We start from the raw sequence: 25,801 nt of genomic DNA, 5'->3' as shown, positions 1-25,801 counted from the left end.
AATTGATATCTATTTTAACGACCGGTTTCCATCGTTATAAAAAATTTAAGAGGGAAAAATTTTGGACAGGGAAATTTTTGTAGTAACTTGAAATTTCTCAACCTAGTCCAGATTTAGACGAAATCAGAGTCCATGAGGTCTAGGAAAATTTGGTGACAAATGGAATATCTAATTATATATTATATCACATAAATAGATAGTTAAGACGTTAAGTAACCCGTACAACTTTATGAAATCGAATTAGGACAAGTAGAACTCTCTAAATTGATCTTAGTGTGAATGAGTATTTTCTGAGTGTCATAGGTTGAAGGTGTGTTGGAAAATAGAGGTTTGAAACTCGAATTTTGATGTGTTGTCTTTGCACAAGATACTAGAGCGGGATTAGTGACGCCAGAAAGGGGCATTATGGTGGACGGGGTCCGCCATAGTGGGCCAGTCGCGACTTAAGTTGGAAATAAACCCCAAAAACGTTATTATTCTTCAAATTTTGATCTTGAGAGATAAGGAATAACCCAGGGATAATTTTTCAAGGTTTTCCATCTCTTCTAGAACCAAAGGTAAGGTTTTTACTCGTCAAATCCATTTTTCGATATGTAGAATTTACTTTCTTGGATAATTATCGATGGATGAGGGTTTTGATCTGGGATTTATATTGTAAGAAACCCTAAATTTGGTATGGGGATCAATGTTTTATCCTGGGGTTGATATAGTTTATTATAATTTAGGTAATTACGCTTGGTTATAGATCCTGACATTATTATGTTTTTTTGTAGACCAAGACCAAACGAAAAGAATCTGAAAAGTGAAGAATCAAGTTTCTTAGAGGTTCAAGCTTTGTTTAAGATATGTGATTGTTATGATTTCATGTTTTTGTGATGTATATTAGTAATTGCTTCATTGTATTACATGTATATATACAAATGCTGGATTATTGATCACCCCTAAAGTAAATGAGTTTGAACTAATAACTTTATGCCATGAATTACCTCTTGATTGTATGGTTATGAGAGTGTAAATTCTGACTGTGATTGTGATTGCGGTATGTTTATTTGATCGAGTGTTATATTTCGACACACTAATTGGATCAGATATCACATACCAACATACATATTGGAACGAGTGTCATGTTTCGGCATGCGTACCAACATACATATTGGGAAGGGTATAATCTTTTGACACACTAATTGAGATCAAATGTCACATAACGACATAAATATTGAAACATATGTCATGATCCGACACACTAACTTGGAATGAGTGTCACAATCCGGCAAACTTTTACAGTTTGGGTATGGGTTCCGTGAGAGGGCCAATGCCTTGACATATATATATATATATATATATATATATATATATATATATATATATATATATATATATATGATCGGTGAATGCATGTTTATAATGTTGTAATGAATTGTGTATGTTTCACATATTGGAATAGCCGCGTGATCTTACCAGTACACTGTGGTTGTGTAGTGATATTACACTTGCTTTTTATTTATTGAGTACAAGGCATCTTCCAGAGGCTACTAACAGACCTCATCTACGAGATCAGTGATCAATCGTACGAGATCAGTGATGAGTTCTCTTTTTGCTCAGTCCATCTTATTCGGGCTTAGATTACCACTTTATCTGTTCTCTTGTTTATTTGGCTTGCACCCATTTTCGTAGACTTGTTGAACTTTTGAGTTTTGGTACATTGACTTTCAATTTCTAGGAAATAGTTCTTCAATCGTTTGGTAGACTTTTTGAGTTTATGGAAACTCTACTTTAATTATGCATTTAAACCTACTTCTATATCTTTAAATGCTTAATTTTGAGATTAGATAGTAAGATTGACAGTTCTCCCACTAGAAGATAAGTCTAGGTGCCACTCATGATGGTCTGGATCGTGGTGACACATACCGTAACATATGTACAACCAAAAGAAATAATAGACATATTCAGTCTAAAATGAGATGACATCGAAGTGTAGCTTACCATGTATATGAGTGAGATGATAGGTGTAATAACTTAGAAAACCTAAATCTAAATAAGATCAAGAGAATTTTTTTGGCAGAAATTGGAAGTTACGAGCAACATCTACAGATCGTACATAGAATCATGCGTAGTAGATGAGATTCATAGATTAACTACACAAACGAGGGGTTAGCCTGAGTTTAATGAGTTCAATTTACAGGTAATAAACCAATTTACGGGCCATATACTATGCTCATAAAACAAGTTTTAAATTTTTTTTTTTTTGAGTTTTACCGACTACGTTTACATCTTAACAAATAGTTGGGAAGGACAATAGAATGTTGCTCCTAACCATTATAAAGGTGTCATATTCAGCTCCATAAGGAATTGAAGCATCCTCTCATCATGATGAACTTTGTTATATTTTTCTTTGGCACCACACACATTTAAAATTACAAGAAATGAATATATTTTGAGCATCTAATTCATTCCGTCGACTCTTTATTTTTCTGAAGTACATAGAAATACTAAAATTTCTTTGAATTACAATTCTATGATTTTTTAAGAAGTTGAAACACTTTTGCACCATTAGACATCAAATCTATCTCACAGGTCAAAATGCAAAACTTTGGTATTTTTTAAATACAAAACAGATTTATTAATCTTTTTAAGAAAGGAGTTGAGTAACTCGGACAAGACCATATCATACATCTTTTCAGGCCTTCTGAAGAATCATATCATCAACATGAGCAGCTAGGGATCGCTTAATCAATCCTAACTTTTTCTTTGCCTAGAACTCTATAACGATAGCTATTCTCCGACCACCATAACTCCAACCATCAAAGATAGTGGATACAAGGTTTATGTCAGTAAAATCAAAAGTGTGAATAGATAAAGCATGTGAAGAATTCACTGCATCATTGGCGGGGATCCAATCACTCTTTTCACTAGTCTTGCAAGAATAGAAAGATGACCACTAACACTAGTCATATCAGGAAATAAAGAAGATGAAGAAAATCAAGACTAATAAATCAGCACTGCTTTGATACCATGAATAAATTGAGAAGATCAGTGTATAAAAATTTCCTTCGTTGTGTATGCGAGTTTATAATTTTGTATAATTGGTTGTGTATTTATGCAAGTAATGAACCATCTTTCTGGTAAGGCTTAAGTCATAGACAACCTCCTAAATTTGTCCACATAATTTATTTAAACACTTTGTCTTGGACTTATTCCAATTGAACACCTTCATTAGTTAACAAAAAAATGTCTATTGAACATTTTCGGACAGTCAACTAAAAGTAGAAATCGTGGATCATACACTCGTTAATGATGTGACACAATATTAATAAAAAAATACATGTCGCATTGGCCCATAATAATAGTAACAAATAAATTAGAGAGAACAATAAAGTAAAATATATGGTTTTAGCAAAATGAAAAATTAAAAAAAAAAAAAAATTCCCTCGTTTCTTTTTTTGCTAGAACACCCCATCCATCTACCTACCCCGAATTCATCCTTCCCCCTTTTCTTCTTTATCGGAACATATGCAGAGCTGGAGCGGCTAAAACCACCCATAATCATCTATACTCCACCTTTTCTTTCTCTCAATTCATATAAGGATATTTTCACCCATGCACCTGCCCCTCTCTTTTTTTATGATATCCATTAATATTGTAATCGTCATTTCTCTCTATCTCACTTTCTTTTCAAGTATCAATTCAAATTTCTGTACTACTTCTATACTACTCTTCCTCCTCCTCCTCCTCTATCACCTTTAAAATTTGAATTCTTTAACAATTTTAAAGAAAATGATTCAGATTACGAATAGTCTTGTTGAAAAAAATAAAGTTTAGCCGAAAGTATTTTTGACGTATTTAATTTTAGTTTGTGATGATATTGGTAATAGAGGAGTGATGCTACAAAAAAAGATTAACGAGTATGAAAAAGGGGTGTGACGTGAACCGTGACAAGAAATTTGTTTAGATAATTTGAAATTGAAAAGTTAAATTAGGGTAGGTAAACACCAATCATTGACTAGCGAAGTCAAATTTTCTGTTAAACAAAAAATTAACAACAAAATGGAACCAAAATAAAGTGCAAGAGTTTTACTTTTTTGAAATGGAGTGAAAAAAGATAGTACTTTGAATAACAAGATCAATAGAAGAGTGTGGTTTTTTTTTTTGAATCTTGATTAAGAGTATATTGTTGAATTGAATTATTATTTTCTTAGTTGTTTAGTTAATGTATGTCAGGTGTTAAAAAAACTACAAATATATTTAAAAAATATTTAAAATGGAATAGAGATCTATTTATGTGTAAAGTAGTAGTGAGGTATATTAATTTTGCCATGTAAGAACTTTGTGTATAATTTGCATATGTTTTGAACAATTTACGTGTTTAATAGGTACAAGTTATAGTTAAGGTGTCTAAATAAATTATGCGGATAACTTTAAAGAATCCTCAATGAGTTAAGTCTTCTTCTGATAAATTATAGATGTGTCTAATTCTAATTTGCTAACCTACTAACAAACTAGTGAAATAAAAATTTTGTATTTATAAATTTGGAGCTTGTGTAATATACACATATAACAGGTCCAAAAGAGAGGAGATTGAATCTGTAGAAGCCCAAAAATTTTTAAAACTTGAGAAGCTGACAAAAATGTATTAAATTTAAAATTGGTGACAAAAAAAAGTGACCAAGTCAAACTTTTTTTTAAATAGTGATTAAGATAATTGGGGTCTGAAATATAATATTTAATACTTTTAAACTTTTAAAAACATTCAAAATAAACCAAATTTATAATTGTGTTTTTTTTCAATTGTTGCGAACAAGTATCAGTTTTTAGGGTTCGTTTTCTTCATCTTCGTCTGTCGTCTTCGTCTTCTTTGTCATCGTCGTCATCTACCTCAAGGTAATACTCTTTTCTTTTCTTTCATTGTTAGGATTTTGAGAGTGTAAAAGTTGAAAATTCATTGTGCTATTTTTGTTTATAATTTTTTTTGTTATTTTTGTCCAAATTATCACCTGCATTTCTGAAAAGATTTTTTAAGTTCTGAAAAGATTTGTCATATTGAATTTTTAGAATTTCAGCTGATTTTTATTTTTATGCCTATGAATAAGTAAGCCCTTCATTTACATTAGTTTAGAGAAATTAGAGAGCTAAAGGAATATTTTTGGTGTGGGTTAATGATTGATATATTCTGAAAGACAATGACTTTCTTGTGTATACCTAATTGTTGACTTTTTAATTTACTCTTACAATATATATTAAGATTTTTTCTTATATTTTATTTTGTATTTCATAATTTTGTTTGTTTCTCTCTCTTTTTTAGTATTGTTTTTTTATTGGCCTAAATAATTCAATTTTTATTGAATTAGGCTGATTTAGACTCAATTCTGATAGCCCGATATTTTAGACCCAGTCTAATATCAATGGTCAATATTGAATCTCAACCATTTATAGTATTTTGATTCAAGGATCTTATGTGACGCTACCAAAAATACAAAACTTCAAAAATCAAATTTTGATTGTATTGTTTTATTTTATTTTTCTTCTGCACTTGCTTCCACCTATCACCATCCCCGCCGCGGCCAACACTCTTTGAACAAAAAAATCTCTAAAATTTTACCACTTCTTCCTTTCACTATCCTCTACACAAATTTGCAAATCATTTATCTTTATTCATAGTCAACTATGTAGATCTAGGAAAAATCAAACACAAATCTTTACTTTTTTTCTTTAGATTTATTAAGTTTCGGTCATCCTCATTCTATACATTTTACTTAAATGTATAGTGCTCCTTCAATTGTTATCTTTTGATATAATTTTATGTCAAAATTCCATTAAGAAAATTTTCAGCTAAGTTTTCGATGACCCTCATTCACTTGAAAATTCATTTCAATTTTTCCCTCTCATTGTCTATCCAAATCTGCCACTATCACATTCTTTTTTAAAATTATGTAAGTTATTTTGGTGTCGGATTTGTATAATTTTGTTAATGATCTTTAAGTTTAATCATGTTGAAGTTTTTGCTTGAATTTTATTTTTATTTTCTTTCTTATTTTTTTGTATTCTATCTTCAAGATAGTTTACATGTTTGAATGTTGTGTTAGTGGACTGATTTTTCTTTTGATTTTTGGATCATGATTAAATGAATCTATATTGCTGGGTCTATTTTAAATTTTTAGATGACCAATTTAGGTGTTATTCAATTAAAAAATAAAAGAAATAGATCATCTAAAAGGGTTATATAATCTTTTGATTAATCTGCTCTTGAAAAATAAAATTCATTAGCCAGCTTGGGTGGCACATGGTGAAGACAAAGAGTCCAATGCACTGTCTTTCAAGTTTTCAAAAAGAGTGTTAATATTCAACACCTATTTAAATTCTATTCTTCTTTTATTTCAAGTAAAAGAGAAAAAGGAAAAAGAACAAGAACAAAAAAATTAGAAGAAGAAAAATCATAAAAATAGAGAGTACAAAGTCTTCTTCTAAAAATATTATTTGGTCATTTGTGATCTTGAAAGTTAAATTAATTTTGCTTCCATCCCTTTGCCATCATCTCTTTGGGTATATCCCTTTTCTATATCAACGTAACTTCAAAAAAATATGTTGCTTATATTTTTGATTAAATTATTATGTTTGGTTTATTTGAATTAGTTAAATATGTTATTATACTTGATATGATTATGTCTTCTTGCTATTGTATATTTGTGTTTTATTATTAATAAGATGCTAAATATATTTTTATCAATATAAAGTTGACATTTAAATACGTATTGTGCTAAAAAACAACTCAAAGTCTTTTTTATTAATTCTGGTCATTTTAAGAAAAGAAGAGGTTATTTTGCAAAAATACAAAACTGATCATTTTTTATAAAAATATGAATCCAATCATTTTGTAAATTCTTAGAAAATCCTCTCTTAAAATTAAATATATGAAATGATTTACTGAAACAAAAATGCAAATTCATTTATGTTAGTAATTTATCTATTAGATAAAATTAACTATTTTAATAATTTTCTTTCAAAAGAGAGCAATGTGATCATTTTGAGTAAACTCAAAACTTTTACTAGGATGGTCATTTATGAAATTGTATATATGTTTTTAGATTTTGTTTTTTAATATTTCACTACTTATTTTTAAAATGGGCTTAATTATTTTTTTTAAGAAAACTTTTTATCGTCATATATATATATATATATATATATCCCTTATTTAGAAATGGGACTTGGGTAAGGACTAACACAACTTTAAAAATTGATACTAAAAACATTTAAAGTTGTACTATAATATTTCCTTATTTATAAGTGGGACTTGGGTTGAGACTAACACAACTTTAAAAATTGATACTAAAAGCATTTCAATTATATATATATAACTTATTTATAAGTGGATCTTGGGTTGGGACTAACACACCTTTAAATATTGATACTAAAAGCATTTCAAGTATATATATATATAGCTCTTATTTAGAAGTGGGACTTGGGTTAGGACTGACACAACTTTAAAAATTAATATTAAAAGCATTTCAAGCTGTATTATAATATTTCCTTATTTAGAAGTGAGACTTGGGTTGGGACTAGCAACTTTAAAAATTGATACTAAAAGTATTTCAAGCTGTACTATACTATGGCAGAAAATTTTTGTACCTTTAGCATTAGGTGTTTGTACCTTTTTACAACTATGCATTCGTTTCTTTATCCTCTCCCATGTAACACGTGTAATTGCATTGTCTTCATCAAAGCACATGTATAATTGAACAAAATAAGCATACATCTCACTACCATCCTTCAAAGATTGAAATTGGGTCTCACTTCTTCGAAGCTTCAAATTTCAAAGGTATATGGATTCTCCTATTCTCTTCTATCGAATTTTTTCACTCTCTTTTACACTTTAATTTTGATCTTTTTACACAGAATATGCATTCTCTATTTCCTATTGATGATAAATGAATTTATTTATTTAGAGATTTTGAATTTGATTATTGAATATCTTATTGAATTTAGAAAATCCGGCAAAGTAGACAAGCTGAATTTGGTCTCGAAGGGATTGCTTTCCACAACATGGAATAGAATATGTACTTTTTCTGATACCTCATCTCATTGCATGTTCTAATGATGTTGTCTTTTGGTTCCATTTGAAAGTTTATGGGCATCGAAATCTCAGCTGGGTAGGAAATACCGTCATTAGGTATTTTAATTCTATGATTGTTTTTGGTTTTTGTTCCAATTTTTCCTTAATTTAGGATTTATACCACTTAGGTTAGAGAACATCATAGAAACAACCTCTCTGCATTTCAAGGTAAGAGTAAAATTACTAACATGGGTTGTGGTAAAGGGTGGAAATTTTCATACTCAACCAGAAGTTTCGTGTTCGAGCCTCGGATATAGAGAAAATTTTATTGGGAGCGCCACCCCAGAATGGTGCGATTTGGATTTAATCGCAGATCCAATGTAGGCTCCGGACACCGAGTGGGAAACTGATAAAAGGTAAGGGTAAAATTAGTATGTTATAGTTGTAGACTTTAATATATCATTCATAGTCTATGATTGCGGTTCTTTGAATAGTCTTGTAATCTTGTGTTCTCCTAAAAGTTTTCACCCTCACCAAATTCTCGACATTTTTCTTATTTAATGTCCTTTTCCTTGTTACGATTTCAGGTTATATACTTTGCTTGGCTGGAGTAGTATGGTTAGATTCTTCTGCATAGACTTTTAGAAATCAATAAGTCACACAATTATGAATTATTTTGATAGACTAAGGCGATATCTTTGATATAGAATTAGGGGCGTTGCGACTTTAAGAACAAGATTAAAATTATTTTGATGAATGGTGGTTAGCATGTACATGAATATAGCCGGTTCGTACCTATTTTACTCATATTCTATATTGTTCTTTCTTCTGCTAATGGTTGAATGCTTAATCTCCATTTTTTTTATCTAAGGGTAATATTTATATCTAGGATAAGTCTTTGTTGAGTTGAAATCAAATGTTTCTCATCAAAATATGTGAATCTTCGGAAGATTTGATTGAAGGATTTTTGTGCTTGATTTCTTCCCAGATATGAGGAATTGTTCTCTGTCACTGGTGAATTATGTTGTAAAAATTTTGATAAAAAAAAGTACCTCATTGTAGATGGGTTAACTAACTCTAAAAATTTACAACTACTAAATTTCATTTGCAGTGAAAAATGACCTTCCACGAGCAAGGGAAACAAAGAGGTCGACAAACTACATCTATTATTAATCATAGACCACTTGCACCTGCTATTTCATGGGACCAAAGAGCTTTAGGTGAACCACTTTCATACAGTGATATTTTACGACTTCTCGAGTCCGCTGTAGAGCAGTTTGCTCCACCTAATTTACAAGCTTAATTGATCGCGGAAAAGGTTAGTGTTGGAAAAATACATGTGCCAGTTTCCTCCTTTAGTAGATCATGCATGTAACAATTTAGAGCAACATATAGTAGCAACTTGCTGCAATTTCTTTCTCACCTTTGATGTGTCAAATTGTCATCTCTCATACGGTTATTCTGCTTCCTCCTTCAATCTTTCAAAATCTAACATCTATCCTTTATGTTTTGCTGAATTTTTTTGGCTTTATTCTACATTCTTTTAGGTTAATTTTATTTATTGATGTTCTTCTTCTATTTTCCTCCTCCTTTTACGTGTTCTCTGATTTTTCCCTTATTGAGTTGTTTGATGTAGCGTTTTTTCTTTATTGAAGTGTTGCATGTATACAAAACTATTTGTTTATATTTTCATTTACTAATTTAAAATTCTTACCTAAGATTTTATGTTGGAGCTCTAAGGATGAAATCAGTCTCATTTGCAGGTGGAAAAAACCATCAAAATGTTTGCAAATGCAAATGGAGACTTTTTAAGGTTCAAGTGAAGGAGGATGGAAAGGACGGCAAACAAACTACTATCTGATCTACGAGTAGTTCATATTGAGAGGTAAGGACTGCAATTTTACTTGTCGATAAAATTATTTTGATAAATGTGGTTAAACAATTAAGATCTATTCTTCTCTTGCACTGCTGTTGCATTGTTTTAGATAATTTGTGTAAGAAACAGAGAATGTAGACTTGATCGATCGGAGAATCATAATTGAGAGTTAGATGTAAGTTCAATAATTATTGAGTTTATCAGCTTAAAGAATAGGTAGAAATGTGTATTAGTGGACGTATTGGAGAGTCATGCTTGTGCACTGAAAATCACTTATCAAAATTAGCGATGCCTTTCTACATATAACATAATACTTCAATAACTGTTCACAGATCGCAACTGAGATTATATATTCTTTCATGTATGCGTTGTCTAGCTTGCAAGATGGGAACCAAGTATTTCTTTCACTTTGTGAAGTTTCAGTTCATAATGAAAAGCCAACAATGAATGGAAAGGTTTCGAACCGCGTTGTAGATATATTTCAAATAAAGGCCTTTTTCTTTGGTATGATATTATCAAAGAAATAACAAGCAAATCAGAAAATTTTGAGTGTCGAAACTTAAAATAAATGCCTTTTCCGTGGTATGATATTATCAAAGAAAATATAAGCAAATCGAAAAATTTTGAGTAGTGAAGGGTCACAGGTAAAAAGAAATCAAAATAGGTCAATTTGAGACTCAAAGTTTGTTGTGGTATGCCTCAAATCCTTCAGCCATTGATTACTATAATTATTTAGGGAAAGAGAAGCGTTGTATTTTTACACATTTATAAAAGAACATAAACAGGGAAAGCGAGAGAATGAGATAAAAGTAAAAAATATTGAAATTATTGCATTCTCAATGATTCAGAATGGTGTGCACCTCAACGATCTTATCTTTTTTTAATCTTTATTCATATTTACGCTAGACTGTACATCATGGACTTAAATAATGGTTGCATTGGTACTAATCCACAAAGTGTAGTCATCTATAATGAGCAAAGATTAGGATATAGAAAGTTTAATAACATAGTTTCTATTGAGATAAAATTTTGACGAGTGCTCACATAGCTACCATCAGATTTTCCATGTTATAGTTTCATGTTATGTAACAATTTACTTTATCTTTTTGTTAGATAATCTTACGTATGGTCTTCTATGCAGGTTATGATGCACCAAACTCGGAGGTACTCACTACTTCTCAAGTTTATTTTAGAGTTATCCAAGTACCTTTAAATTGCTTGCTCTTTCCTCTTCATGATTGTCTCTGTGTTACAAGTTTCTCTATATGCATGCCTGCATTTGTATCGTTGTGCCATGTATGTGCTTTTAGAATATATTTTTCTTACTTATTAGACATAGGAACATTGTGTATATATAACTAGAATATTTTAGAAAGAGTTTAGATTAAAGGTTTCAAGAGATCTACTAATACATTACTCGAGTACATTATGGTGTTTCTAAGAAAGTTCCAGCAGCGAAGGTGCTATGATATTATCTTTTTATTGTGAGAACTCAAATATGGAACCTATTATGTTTGTAACTTCGACATAAAACTACAGTTAAGAAATACTATATTTTCTTTGGGTGGATCCTCATAATGTTGAAGATGCCAAAAAATGTATGTCTGAAATACAATTAAAAGTCATTGTTTTGCAGCATTGGCCATAACCTATAAGTTTTGAAATCTTTTGTTTTGTCATCCTATGTAGCAATCAATTTTTTAAATTCATTCATGTGTGTTACTGCCTACTTACAGGGTTATTGTTGTTGAGTTAAATATCGTCCAATTTATGGCAAGGGAATGCGATTGCTTTTGTGAAATGTTTCAGCTAAGTCACTTCATCCATGATTTTTTCTCCTTTTAATGCTAGAGAATCAAATAGGGAATATGCCTATTTACTACGGAGACGAAGAATCAGTGATACCTAGCCCTCCATATACCTGCAATTTCACAAAAGAATTGAAGACAATGAGGAAGATGATCATCAACAGATCTTTGGAGCTCTCCTTTGTGTTAAATATAGTGTTCAGGGGGATAAAATGTATTATGATTTATTTTGGTTTGACTAAGGTATTAGGAAATAATCATATATGACTATATTTATGTGATTATTATATGCTCGATTGAGTTGTATAAATTTTAATTTTTCAAGTGATAAAAACATGAAATTTCCTTCCAATCATATTTCTCAACTATGTTGGGCCGTGCATAGCACGAGCAATCACTCATCTAGTGTGTGTGTATATATATATATATATATATATATATATATATATATATATATATATATAAAGATATCGTATTTCATGTATTCATGTTGCAATAAATTCAATGATTTTTTCCTTATCATTTTAAAGGAATTGTGTCATTAATTATTTGTTTTATTTAATAAATAATATTTATCAAATACAATCATGTGTTCAGTTATAATCCTTGATGTGTATATTTATTCTCTAAAAAGAGATCTTTTGTGTGGCAACGCTCCTATACAAATTATTTTATTAAAAATTAGCGACTAACACAAATTTACATTATTATATTATTTTAGCCAAAAATGAGTTGATGAATTGACCGTGCTAGAACCATGAGACTAAGAGGGTGCCTCATAGCTTCCCTTTGGTCAATAGAATTTCTTACCCAATCCATGTTTTTGTAAATTAAAAATGAAGAGTCTTTTTTATATTAGAAATTAGCAGGTGACTTGAAACACCCAAAAAAACTCAATTCCAAGTGCCGATTCAAAAAAAGAAAAAAATATTTTCTTTTCCATTTTAGTTTTCAAAAAAAAATCCGTCACAATCCTTAACTATAGTAATTTAAGAGGTGTGAAAGATCTAGTGACTTCGCAGAGACTTTTTATTTTAGAATTTGATCTTTGTACATTGATTATTTGGACTATTTTAGTTATTTGGATATTTTTTTTGTTGGCTAATGTTCTATTTGATGATTTATTGTTTAGATTTTGAGTGACTACATATAAATTGTCTCTTCTCGCACATTTTTTGAGTCTCTTTAATTTTGTTATACACATTGTGTGCGGATACGCTCCATAAGACTTCGGTCTAAAATGAGCCAGTGTACGATTATCCTCCTGGTTCAGAATTTGTCACTCATGTTAGGCGGGACAAAGTTCCCAATTAAGTTGAAATAACTCTGCTACCTGTCTCCTAATCCACTCCGATGTGAGTTGTTCACTCGAGTAAAGTCAGTCTAGATACCTTCCATATAAAGTGTTAAACCTAAGAAAACATGAATATGGAGTGGTTGATGCATATAGTCATATGCTTAGGACATCAAATCCGGAAAGTAAAACGACGTTAAGATTGATGAAAATGATAGTTTCAAATACTTTTTTTGTGGCATATGGAGCTTGGATTCTTAGTTTCAAACAAATGAGAGAAGTCATAGTTGTTGTTTGGACATTTTTGAGAAGTCAATATGGCAGTTTGTTGTTGTTTGCCGTTGCACAAGATGCAGAGAATCATATTTTCCAGTGGCATTTTGCGTAGTAAACTCAATTGAGAAGTTTTGTACTTGATACTCCTGAATTTTGCTTAATCTCTGATAAACATAAAGTATTGAAAAGATGGTTTCAAAGTTTTGTACTTTTATGTCTAACAGAGATTATGCACAATTCAAGTATTAAGTAAAATACTTCTCAATTTCTCGAAAAAGTATCGGTCGGAAGCATCACATTTATAGTCTATTATGAAAAATGACATCGAAAAAATATGATTCTCCACATACTATGCAACAACAGACAACAACACACTATCATATTTAATTCTCAAAAATATCTCATTAATATCTATGACTTTTCTCATTTGTGTGAAACCAAGAATTCACGCACCATATGTCACAGAGAAATACTTGAACCTACCATTTTCATTAATCTTCATTGTTGTTTTACTTTCCCGATTTGATGTCCTAATCATATGACTATACACATTAATAACTCCATATCCACGTTCATGTGTCCCTCTTACCAAAGACTTTTGAATCTCACTACTGCCCAAACTTTTCAATAATTAATCTTACATTCCAATTCAATACGAATAGAGTTTTTCAAATCTTTTGTAGGTGGATGTTTACCTTCAGGATATTTATCTTTAAATTATCGTAAGATGTTCCGAGCCACATGTATGCATCTTTTCATACTTTTTAGTCTAAAATCTATCAGAATTTTCAACACCACCACTTGCACTTAAGATGTTCACATTTGACACAACATACTGAACGCGAATTAATTACCTCTTCAATCTAAAATCTTTTTTTGATACAGACAATTTTTAATGCAATATCTAATTCTTATTTATTCTTAAACGATATATCTTTGTAAAAATCGGTTTCATCATCTTGAGCATGACTGCATTAATTAATTATAAGCTAAAGAAAAAATTAATTAAGTATACAAAGAGGATGAAACTTTAAAACAAGTAAATTTATGAGTTCATAGTACTTGCCTATCAACAACTTCACCAATGATGGACAATCTATTCCGAACTTCAGGAGAAAGAATTTGTTGACCTTCACACTCTTCATCCGGAATATACATATTCATCCTACCACATTCATCATTCAATAGTGTTGGTCATCACATAAATTATGATTCTCCACCAATATTTCAATCATGTAGATCCTTAAAACACATTTAGGTTCTATTTCAAATAAATACTTAAAATAAGATGATCATTTATTTTAAAAGAAGTTGTCTTCTTCTTTTCACCACAACAATGCATGTAAGGATCACAATATCTTTCAACACACAATTTAATTTAAACCAAATAATGATTTTATTCGCAAAATAATCATATGTGTATCTCAATGCACAATCATCACAACTGTCTTGACTAGTTATTTACTCTTTCAACCCCAAATATAACAATTGTTGGACTCAATCCATTCACCATATTACAATCAACCGGTACTACTATTCTATATCCCATTAAAGATATTGAAGATACCTGAAAATATTGTTTAGAACCAAAAAATTGTTCATAAAAAGATTGTATTAAAATATTACAATTGTTGTAAGTTATTCAGCAGCTGCTGAAATAGATATAGCAGTTGCTGCAATTTATTCTAACAACAACATTCAACAATTGTTAAAGATTTAGTAGTCATATTAGTTGCTGAAAATTATTATACATCAGTGACAAGAACAATAATATAGAAACTAAAATTTTAAATGAACAATGCACATAAAGAATATTATTAACTTGTTAAAATGATTGAAAATTAGTCATTAAGTAATTTCTAAAGCTTAAACCTTTTCAAATCACATGTTAATAATTTGAAATTTGATATTTAACGAATAAACGATAGATATGAAGATTAAAAGTAAAAAAAAAAAATGTGAAAAGAGAGGCACATCGATAGAACAAAAAAGCTGATTTGGGGGCTTTCCTCTTTTAGAAATTAGGATTTAGTTAAAATTTTGGTGCAAGTGTCAAATAAAAAACTTTAGGACCTATTGAAAAAAGGTCAATTATTTTTAAAAGTTTGATTAAAAGCTTGTCACACATACTTATTATCAAAAGTTGAATCACCCTTTGTACATTTCAATTCTTTTTTGTTATCTATAATTCATCCCACAAAAACTTGAGGTCCAGTGAAATATACCTTCAAACCACTTCACTTCCCTTTGTCTATGTCGTGCGAAAGACCAAAGTACTCTATAGAAACTTAATTTTTACTATGGAATTGTTTTCATTCATCATCAACTACTAATTACTATATGTTGTAAATATTTCTTGCCCTTCAAGTTTTAGCTGAGAGAAATATATTTGCATTCTTTAATTTCATGAAGCTTTGATCATCGCCATGTTAGGATCGAAAATAGTCAGATGTCATGCGTAAGCTAATAAAACAAATCTCAAAAGATAATGAGAAGAAGACAAATGAAAAATATATCAAAAGACACAAAAATTTAATGTGATTTGATCAATCAACATACATCCACAAAGAAGATGAATAATCCACTATAAATATGAGAGTACAAAATATAGAAAGAAATAACTCCAACCAATTCGAACGCAATACAAGGAGGTTCACAAAATTCTCCTCTATTTGACCAAAACTCAAAACCTAGGACTATATTTTGAAGGCTGATTAAGTTAGAAGGATTAAGCTTCTATTTATAGAGTTTTAAACCTTTTTTTAAAAACAAAACTAGTCGAATCTTAAATCTTATTTTTTCGAATAAAAATTTATTTATCGTAAGAAATTCAGGACAAATAAACCAAACATATCGTGCCTCGACTTTTGTTTTAGTCAGCACATGTTCCACAAGCTTTAGTTTCCATGTTAAAAGTATTACTATGTAGCTTTTTATTTCTTATTAAGCAAGTTGGATTTACTGAACTCGCAACCAGAGCTAAATATTATAGACTTGGGCCTGTATTAGAGTGTATGGCCTTTAATTTTGCCATGTAGGTAAGATACTTACTCACTTTCTCAAACTTCTCCATGTTAGTTTTTCTCAGATGTCAGAATGGCTGCTTTGATGTTCAAAACAATACTTTTAACATTAACCACCTATAGAGACAAGTTTATATGGATTAAGTGTGCATAGGAGCGGAGCTAGGTGAGTTTGGACAAATACAATAACTTTTCCATAGACTTTATATTTGTGCTAGAAAACTAAGTAATAACTTGTGCATCCATAACATAACCGATTGATAACTCAATGGTAAGAAAGAAGAAAGAAATTTAGACCCCAAACTCCTAATACTGGTTCTGCCAATGTAAAACTTTTAGTTCCTCTCGAAGAAATTGAATCATAAGTTAGATCAAATATGGATAGAGTTACAGTTCTATTTTCAATTTTTTCCATGCAATGTTGTGTTTCTAGTTATCTTTTATGTTTTACTTCATTATGCTAATGCTCATTCACTGTCTTTGCAACTTTTGAGTCGTTTTCCTTTTTTTTTTAAAAAAATAAAATAAAAAATAACATACATCCTGCAAAGTTCAGCATAATGATTCTCTGAGTTTTATCGGAAGTAATTTAAATATGTACAATTGATTTAATTGTAACATATCTAATTTATACACTAAGAATTAAACAATGTTGATGTTAGTATATTTCGATTTTTTAACCAAACGAAGCCATTATATAAAACAATTTATCAAAGTAATACAATTTTCTAAAATTTTACAAAACTAGTATAAACGTATTTCACGGTAACGTTTTAGGGTATATTTTTTTTTAAAAAAACTAAGAGCATTAGGTTGATATACGTTACTGTAAGTAACGTTTTACTCCTAAAACGTTATTTTTTCAGTAATGTCTTAGGAGTAAAACGTTACTGTGAGTAACGTATATCAATTTGACACCATTAACTTTTAAAAAATAAAATATATCCTAAAATATTACTGTGGAATACGTTTGTACTAGTTTTGTAAAATTTTAGAAAAACATATTAATCTGGTGAATGGCTTTATATAATGGCTTAGTTAAAACCTCTTATATTTCATGGTTAGATTTCTTATAATAGTGAGAGATGTTATTTTCTCAGATAATGCAACTGTGACAGTTGTTTATCATCTCCCTATAAGAGGATCAAAAGGAAAGGGGTATGATAACTCCAAAGCAGTTGATAGATTTGTCAAATGGAGGATACTATAAGTTCATTCATCAACTAGTTTGGTGTTGAGTCTGTAAAGATGGAATCTTCTGTAACAGAAAATATTTTTATACCTAGCTAAATGAAAGTCCATTTGATGTACTCTATTGAAAACCATTAAAATTTCCTACTATTGTATTAGATGATTCAATATCCGAGTTGATTTTATGGTTCAAAATTTGTCTTGTAGACTGATTTTTTGTGTTTTAAGGATGATCGGAGTAAATATGATAAAACCAAGTTTTGAAACTAATGATAATTCTTAGTTTTATGTTAATGTCTTTGATGTAGCTTTATGTTAATGTCTTGATGTTATTTGAATTTATTTAGCAAATGAATAGTAAGTTGATGAGTATTATTATTATAATTATAATATATTAGAAATATCATATTAATAAGTTTTAGGATGTGTTTGGTAGGAAGGAAAACAACATTTTTCGAAAATTCTTTTCCAATTTTCTGATGTATCGTTGGGTTAAATGTTCTAGAAAATATATTTAAAATCAATTCATTTTTTTCAAATATAAGAAAATTGACTTCCTTTCAAAACTGAAAGATAACATTTTTCAAAACTTTCCTCCAACTTCAAATTACATTTTTTTTGTAGAAAAAATAAATCTAAAGCTTCTTTTAAAAATTATTTTGCTAATTCAACTTGTTTTTCATCTTTTACCCCACCCTAACCAAGACCACCCCCCTCCCGCTGTCACAACCCAAACCGTCGTGATTGACACCCATACTAACTCTTCAGTGGGAGAACCACTAATAACATCCAACTAAAGCAAATAATCTAAAAACTAATGCATTTGAGTTATGAAAGCAAGTTAAATAAACTAAGTAAGAAATTTCCATAAACCTTAACAAGGATTCTGAAGAGCTAACTAAACAATTGTGGAAGATAAACTTAAAATCTGAAAGTCAATGTACCAAAACTCCTAAGAAATAACAAGTCTAAATAGGAAAGGGAACAACCCCAAATACTTAACTAATCACTAATAAACAAATGTCTTAGTCCGAAAATGGTGGAGTTAGACGTAAGAGAATCATGGCGGCCCAGAAGATCTGTCTCACCCTTGAAGTCGATGTGATAATTTCTAATCTCTTAAGCAAGACTTGTCAATAGCCGCTTGAGGATTCCCTGTACTCAACAAAAATAAGAGAAAGTGTAGAATTAGTACACAACCACAGTGCTGTCATGATCACACGACTATCCTACTAGTGTAGCATAAGCAAGTCAAACATCATTATAATCACATGCATAGTATATAAACATCCAAAATATTATCGACATGCTCGTCAACATACAATTATCACATCTCATTGGTCCTCTTACGGAACCCAAACTCAAATAGTAAACTTGCTGGAACGTGACAATCTAATCCCACATTTGTGCCGCAATGTGGCAACCTGATTCAATCATTGTGCTGGAATGTGACAACCCGATTCAAATTAGCTTGCAGGAACGTAGAAATCTGATCCTCATATACATATCACAATCACAATCACAATCACAAGTATATCATCAAGATCATACATTTATATCATGATTTCATGGCTACCATCATTCAACTATTTCATTTACAACAAGGGTGATTAATATTGCAACATTCATACATATAGAAGTATCATAATAAAGCAAGAACAAACAAACATCACATAATCATATAATCACAATCATCACCTACCTCAAAATAAGCTTGAAACCCTAAATTTCTTGATTCGTTCCGCTTGTTCTTGGTCTACAACAATCACAATAACATGGAATTCAATAAACCATTACTAATTACGTGGATTATTAATATTACTACAAACCCTAGATCAACCCATGATCTCAACTAACTAATATAGGGTTGTTTCCACCATAAAATCTATCAACAAACCCTTTGCCATCAATATTGACACATTCTATTACGTTTTACAGATAAAAAAATGAATTCAGGGAATGAAAAACATACCTTGAGCCTTAAGAATGGTCAAAAATGAGTTATAATCGTCTGAAGGTCGTTCTTTAGCTTTAAAAGTCAATAAGTGCCAAAAAGGTCGTTTAGGGGTTTTATTAATGATTTAATTTACGTCTGTCCCATTATAACGACACTCATCCCGCTGTAGCAGCGGCACTACAATGGCCAATCATCCCGCTACAACGACATCTTCTGTCATGCCTCGAGCCTACACCCTGGACGTGACTGGCACTCGGAGACCATTGCTAGCCCCAAGCAAACCCTTGGCTTGGCTTACTTACTCAACAGAAAACTTAAACACAAGAGATAACTCAAAAATAACTTAAGAGTAATACTTAAGCCAAAATGACATCTCAAGTCTTAATCGTTTACAATGAAATGGAAAGACAAAAGAAACTAACACTATCTGTCTATGAAGCCTCTAAATTAAATAGGAATGTTGGGAGATGACCCCTAAACATCCTAAAAACTAAAAACTAAAAACAATAACTTGAAAGATAAAGATGTCCTATGGAATGAAGCGAGGCTCACTAAGTGACTCTGAGGTGCTTAGTCGATCAACAACGCGCCAAATGTTGATCCTAGTTACATGTTTCTGCATCATGATATGATGCAGGCCAACTGGCATCAGTACATTGAATGTATGAGTATGCGTGTTGGATTGCTAAAAAAATATAGGCATGAAAGAGATTATGAAAGAAACACTTACCTTCGCTCTTCTTAATTCATCAATACTTAACTGAACTCATTTAATTATAAAGTAGTTTAAAAGTAAGTGTATAACAAATATAATCTATTTAAAAGCATGATGTAAAATCTTTTGTATACAAATATACAAATAACTATGAGATGTATGTAAAAATGCAGAACAAACTGATGTCAATTCATAGTCATAGTAAAAGACACATCATGCTTCCTCTCAAAGTCTACTTGTGCAATGCATGGATGAAATCCCAAACCCCCATTCATACTAAGAAGAAACCCTTAAGGAATAATGCATCTAATGTTGTGGGAGTTTCTCTAACCGACAACCATCACTTAATAATTATAATGATAATACAACGTTACTTGGACCATGCTGCCCGACCATCCCAACCTTGCTAGAGTACACGACTTGAACTGCCTAATGGATCCACTGGTCTATTTTGAAAAGGATTCATCTAAAAAGTATGACCCTTTTCTACTCATGATGGATACATGGTTTTCATGAAGACTTGAGTTAATATGAAACTTGCATCCCTACATCGGTGCTCAATACTACTCCAAAAAATATACTTGTCTTTTTTTCTTTAAATACAACTTTTCATGTGATTTGACTATAGTGCTAAAAACTTAGCTCAAAGGATATCTTGGAAATCTCAGTTTCCTGCTTGCTTCATTTTATAAAGCTGTAACTCTAGTCTGAAAACTAGCCTGAAGGCTCTTTGGGAAAATTTGTTTCCGTTCTTGTTCAAATGTGAAAAAATTTCTTTTAAACTTCTTTAGGAATACATAATCCCTATATATTTCTTAGAAGGAAGAAATTCAACTCTCTACTCTTTACTTAGCTTGAAACTTAAGTCTCAAAACAACTAAACAACTCTTAGGGAATACATAGCTCCCTTATAACTTTTTGAGAAATGAACTCAACTCTTTACTTGTTACTTAACTTGAAACTTGAATCTTAAAACAAAGTTAAAATGTTTGAAAGACCCTTGAAAACTTTTTAAAAGTTTGTTTTGACTTGATTCTTAACTTTTGGACTTGGCTCTTAACTTCTTTGACTTTGATCTTAACTTTCCTTAAATTGCATCATTGATTCAAGGTTCATGATCTCACATTTTTGAATGATTTTATGATGTTTAGATACACCTTAGAGTTTTAGAATCAACTAGGAAGCATAGGTACATCACTTAGAAACTAGCTCGAAAGATGGGGGAACAATGGGGTAATTGATGTCCTTGTCACTCTGAGAGGCGTGGAGCGCCAGACCCCTAACGTCAGAGACCAAGTTGGGGATGTATTGCTGGCGCGCCGCCCCAAGGTCCTACGGAAATATATTTTCCTGTGGGGCAATGGGAGGCGTGGCGCCCAAGGCCTTACAGACAGGCGTTCTCGACTTTTCCCCTCCGTTTTTCATCTCTAAACCCTCTAATCTCCATGGTTCTTTCCCAAAACACTTAGGATCATTAGTACCATTAATACCCAATAGATTTGACTCAAAAAACAACTCGGAATCATGAATCAAATCAACCCTAGGCATGCAAGAATTCATCAACGTTCTTCAAGAACTTCACCTTTTTATCATGTAACTAACTCAAAGTCGCTGAATTTAAACAAGTTTTGTGTGGGTGAACTAACCCAACAAGAAAAGTACTCAAACAACTTTTTATGAATCACCCCTGATGAATTCGACAAGCTGAACTTTTACGATCTTGAACGTTCTTGCTTCCTCTTCTCCTTTAACCTTCTTTCTCCTCTTTTTTTCTCTTCTCTCAAAACCCTGACTTGTTTTTCTAAAGTGTTAACCGAATAAGATCAGTTTAGACCCCAATTTACTACCAAAAATGAAATAAAATAATTGGGTAAGGAAAAGAAAAATTTGTTTTTCCTGAATCCGGATTGGACTATCCTTAATCCAAGAATACCCCAAATTTCGAAAGGCATAACTCACTCATACAATATCGAAATCGAGAAAACTCGGCGTTGGGAAGATCTCTCCAAGGTCTTTCCAACTGTATCAAGAACTACCTCTAACTTATCTTGAGCTAGGAGTTATGACTATTTGAAATTGACCAAAAACTCACTTTTTTCCTAACTTAAGAAAATTTCCAGATTTTCATTCTTTCCATAATTGACTATTTTAACTTCTAAGCTTCTTCCTAGCTATTTCAATTTGCGAGATGTTACAATATCTCCCCTTGGGAACATTCATTCTTGGATGAGATTACTTACTACTAGGGTTATGGTGTAACATGTTATATTCAACTCAAACACCCAACAACAAAATATAAAAACAACATGCCAACTTAATATCAATGACAATAAAAGGATTAATACCTCAATTTAGAACTTCTTCGGATTCGAAGATATGTGGGTATCTCGTCTTCTTATCAACTTTAGCTTCTCAAGTAACTTCTCTACAAACTGATTTCCCTTCTTACCAAATCTCATAACACCCTTCATGGGTGGAACTTTAAAGTAATTCAATCATATACCGTTGGTACACACAATCTACCTTGATATCTCGATACACCATCTCCCCCTCATTCGAAAAGCCATCACTTTTGCCTATGAACATTTCCCTTTAATTCAAGCCTGATAGGTTCTTGGTCTTTCTCTCCTTTTACTTATGATACTAATGATGATTCAGACCCAATCATCACCACTGCTCCTTCTTCTTTAAAATTCATTAATCAAACTTCTAATCGTGCAAGTCTATGCACCTCCTTTGCTAACTCTTTCTTATATTTCTCAAAATGGATTGTACTAACCATAGACAACCTTCTTTGCCTGATATTAAGCTCTTTCTAAGTAAACACATGACAAAAATTCTTGTGATCCGTGAACACTTCAAGATGAACACCATAAAGATAATGTCGTCATCTTTCGAAGCAAATACTACAACAACCAACTCTAAGTCATGGGTTTGGTAATTTTTCTCATGAACTTTCAACTTACTGGAGGCATAAGCTATAACTTTGCAATTCTATATTAATACAAAACCCCAAAAAACTATAGATGCATCACAATCCACCACACTAGCTTGAGTACTTTCTGGTAATGTCAAAAATGGGCAGTAGTCAACTTATTTTTAAATTCTTGAAAGCTTTTCTCACAAGCTTCAAGCCATTGAAACTTAAACGTCTCCTAAGTTAAATTGGTCAAATAAAACCCTCAATAGAAAATCCTTACACTGCTCTTTCAACTCTACTAGTGCCATTCTATATGGCAGAATAGAGATAGAACGAGTATCTGGAATGATGTCTATACCGAAGTCTATTTCTCTCTCAAGAGGGACTCCGGGTAATTCATCAAGAAAAACTTCTCAAAACTCTTTTACTCTAGGAACTGAATGAATGAGAGATAGTTCACACTTGAGTCATTAACTCGGACTAAGTGATAGACACTTTTCCTTAAGGTACGAAATAGAACGAGTCATAGGCACTGCTGAATTGCTTTTCCACTCTATAATTGGTTCACTGGAAACTAGAACTTGACTACTCGAGTGCTGAAATTTGTTGATGCATAATAGGCATGAGACAAATACATACCAAGAATGACATTGAAATCTACCATGTCTAACTTAACTAAATCAGCTATGTATTCTTATGATTTACGAACGGTAAAATCACGATAGACTTCTCTACTAGAATAGACTCACCAATAGGTGTAGAAACACTAAATGGTTTACTAAATCAATCAAGAATAACATCAAAATTCAAAGAAACATAAGGAGTTACAAAATATAAACTTGCCCCAGGGTATAGCAAAACATAAGTAGTAAAGTCAAAGACTTGGATCATAGCGGTGAAAAATCTGGCGAATTCTCTTACTCTTGGCGAGTATTGTATCATACAAGTGGATTGTTCCCCTACCTCCGGTACCTAAATTAGATCCTCGAGGTGCAACTTTATCTTGTAGAGAAACTGAAGAAGGTTGGTCCTTATTGCCCTTATTATCATTACCTTACATGATTTCTAGACATCCCCTCGTAAAGTGAACCTCTTGCCCGCACTTGAAGCAACTTGTCTGCCATCATGACATTTACCTGGGTATTTTTTACCACATCGGGCCCATGCAAGATCCCTTCTACCCCTTTGTACCCTACTTTCTTGAGAATAGACAGGTTAAGCATTGAAAGAATGGTAATTCTGACTATTTATCTCACCTTTGTTCTTAGGTACAGGTGCACCAGCAGATGGTGGAGCAGGTCTCTTCTATTTCTGTAGGAGGGATGACTGGGTGGCATTAATCTTTTGCTTCGTGAACTCGTTCATTGATGTCTTAGCCCTCTTATTCTAAACTCTTCTCTACCCTTCTGCTTATTCTTATCAACTTGTTGTACATTGATTATAAGCCTTGCTAGATCCATATCCCCTATCAACATAACTGCCTTGAATGACGAGACAACCCAACAAAAAATAAACTCATCCTGATCCTCATTTCAGAAACCATCTCCAGAGCATAGCGGGAAGTTATGCGAACTTCAAACTGTACTAATGAACACTCATAGACTCCGGATTAAGGGTGAGAAACTCTCTTATCCTTACCTTTCGCAACTCACAAGGAAAGAAACGACCCATGAGAGCATGCTCAAACACAACCTAACTAACTAATAAAACATCCTCTACCCTATTCTTTTTTCCATTGGTCGAACCAGATTCTAGAGACACCCTTCATTATGTATGCAGCTAGTTCTACCGTCTTTGCTTCAGCAATATGCATTACATCAAATACCCTTTCGGCTCCTCAATAAAGTTCTCTGCATCCTTAGTGACACTTGAATCTATGAAGCTTGGGGATTCATCCTTAAAAGCTCATGCATCCTTGAAGTACCAACCACTTCCTATTGATTATCTCTCTATCCAATTTGATAGGTCGCAACTTGACTTAACATCTAGATAGTCTCACTAAATTCAACATGAGTAACTTCTTCATGAGGTTGCACTTCAGGTGCATTTGGTAATTCTTGTTCCTCAACATTCCACCTAGCTGGAAGACCTCTGACTTCTCTTCGTAAAGTCACGATTCTTTGAAAGCACGCATAAGCACGAGTTAGGAGGAAACTTTCTAGAGATCAAACTCTAATGCGCTAAAGTAATATGAAAGAAGTTAAAAAATTCTAAAATGTTGCAGCCTCCTGATTATAGATGTGGAGCGCTTCACAACAATTACTAGGACTCTATAGATACAACTTCATAGACTACCACGGACTGTCGAACTCTATGCTCTGATACCAAGTTTGTCACGCCCCGATCTTACACCCTGGAAGTGGCCGACACAGGACCATTGCTGTCCCTAAGAGAACCCTTGGCTTGGCTTATAGACTCAGCGAAAGACATAATACGCTCAAACTTACTTCTCAAATAACAAGTAAAGTAGTCGTGTCAAGTAAATAACCCAACTAGTGAGGTTGAGATCATTCCCACGAGGAAAATAGTCTAGACTTACCTTCAATCTATTATTACTATTGTTCAGTCAATAACATCCTTGGAAAGTAAAAACAATAAAAGGGGGGTTTCTATTTCTAAATGAATGAAAATAACTACCTAAGTTGAAAGAGACACTTAACAGCTTTGAATGTTAGATTTTAATCAATTAATCAAAGT

The 25,801-nt window shown here is 31.8% G+C and overlaps 1 long non-coding RNA gene across 16 annotated transcripts; it reads left to right on the top strand.

Moving 5' to 3' along the window:
* The first annotated feature begins 4,714 nt into the window (after positions 1 to 4,714).
* On the top strand, positions 4,715 to 12,080 carry LOC101248291 (uncharacterized). 16 transcript variants are annotated; one of them, XR_011220706.1, is made up of 8 exons: positions 4,728 to 4,878; positions 7,716 to 7,810; positions 7,978 to 8,161; positions 8,309 to 8,460; positions 9,156 to 9,362; positions 9,808 to 9,929; positions 11,062 to 11,084; positions 11,657 to 12,080. It is a non-coding gene; the product is annotated as an uncharacterized lncRNA (long non-coding RNA). The 16 variants fall into 16 exon arrangements; XR_011220704.1 differs by having other exon boundaries at positions 4,715 to 4,878; positions 7,978 to 8,460; XR_003246531.2 differs by lacking the exon at positions 4,728 to 4,878 and adding an exon at positions 8,632 to 8,662 and having other exon boundaries at positions 4,900 to 7,810; positions 7,978 to 8,460.
* The last annotated feature ends 13,721 nt before the right edge of the window (positions 12,081 to 25,801 follow it).

Source organism: Solanum lycopersicum, chromosome 4 (assembly GCF_036512215.1).
Source record: "Solanum lycopersicum chromosome 4, SLM_r2.1".
NCBI classification, from domain to species: Eukaryota; Viridiplantae; Streptophyta; class Magnoliopsida; order Solanales; family Solanaceae; genus Solanum; species Solanum lycopersicum.
Note: the sequence above shows the minus strand (reverse complement) of the source record. Positions and strands in the feature narration are given on the sequence as shown.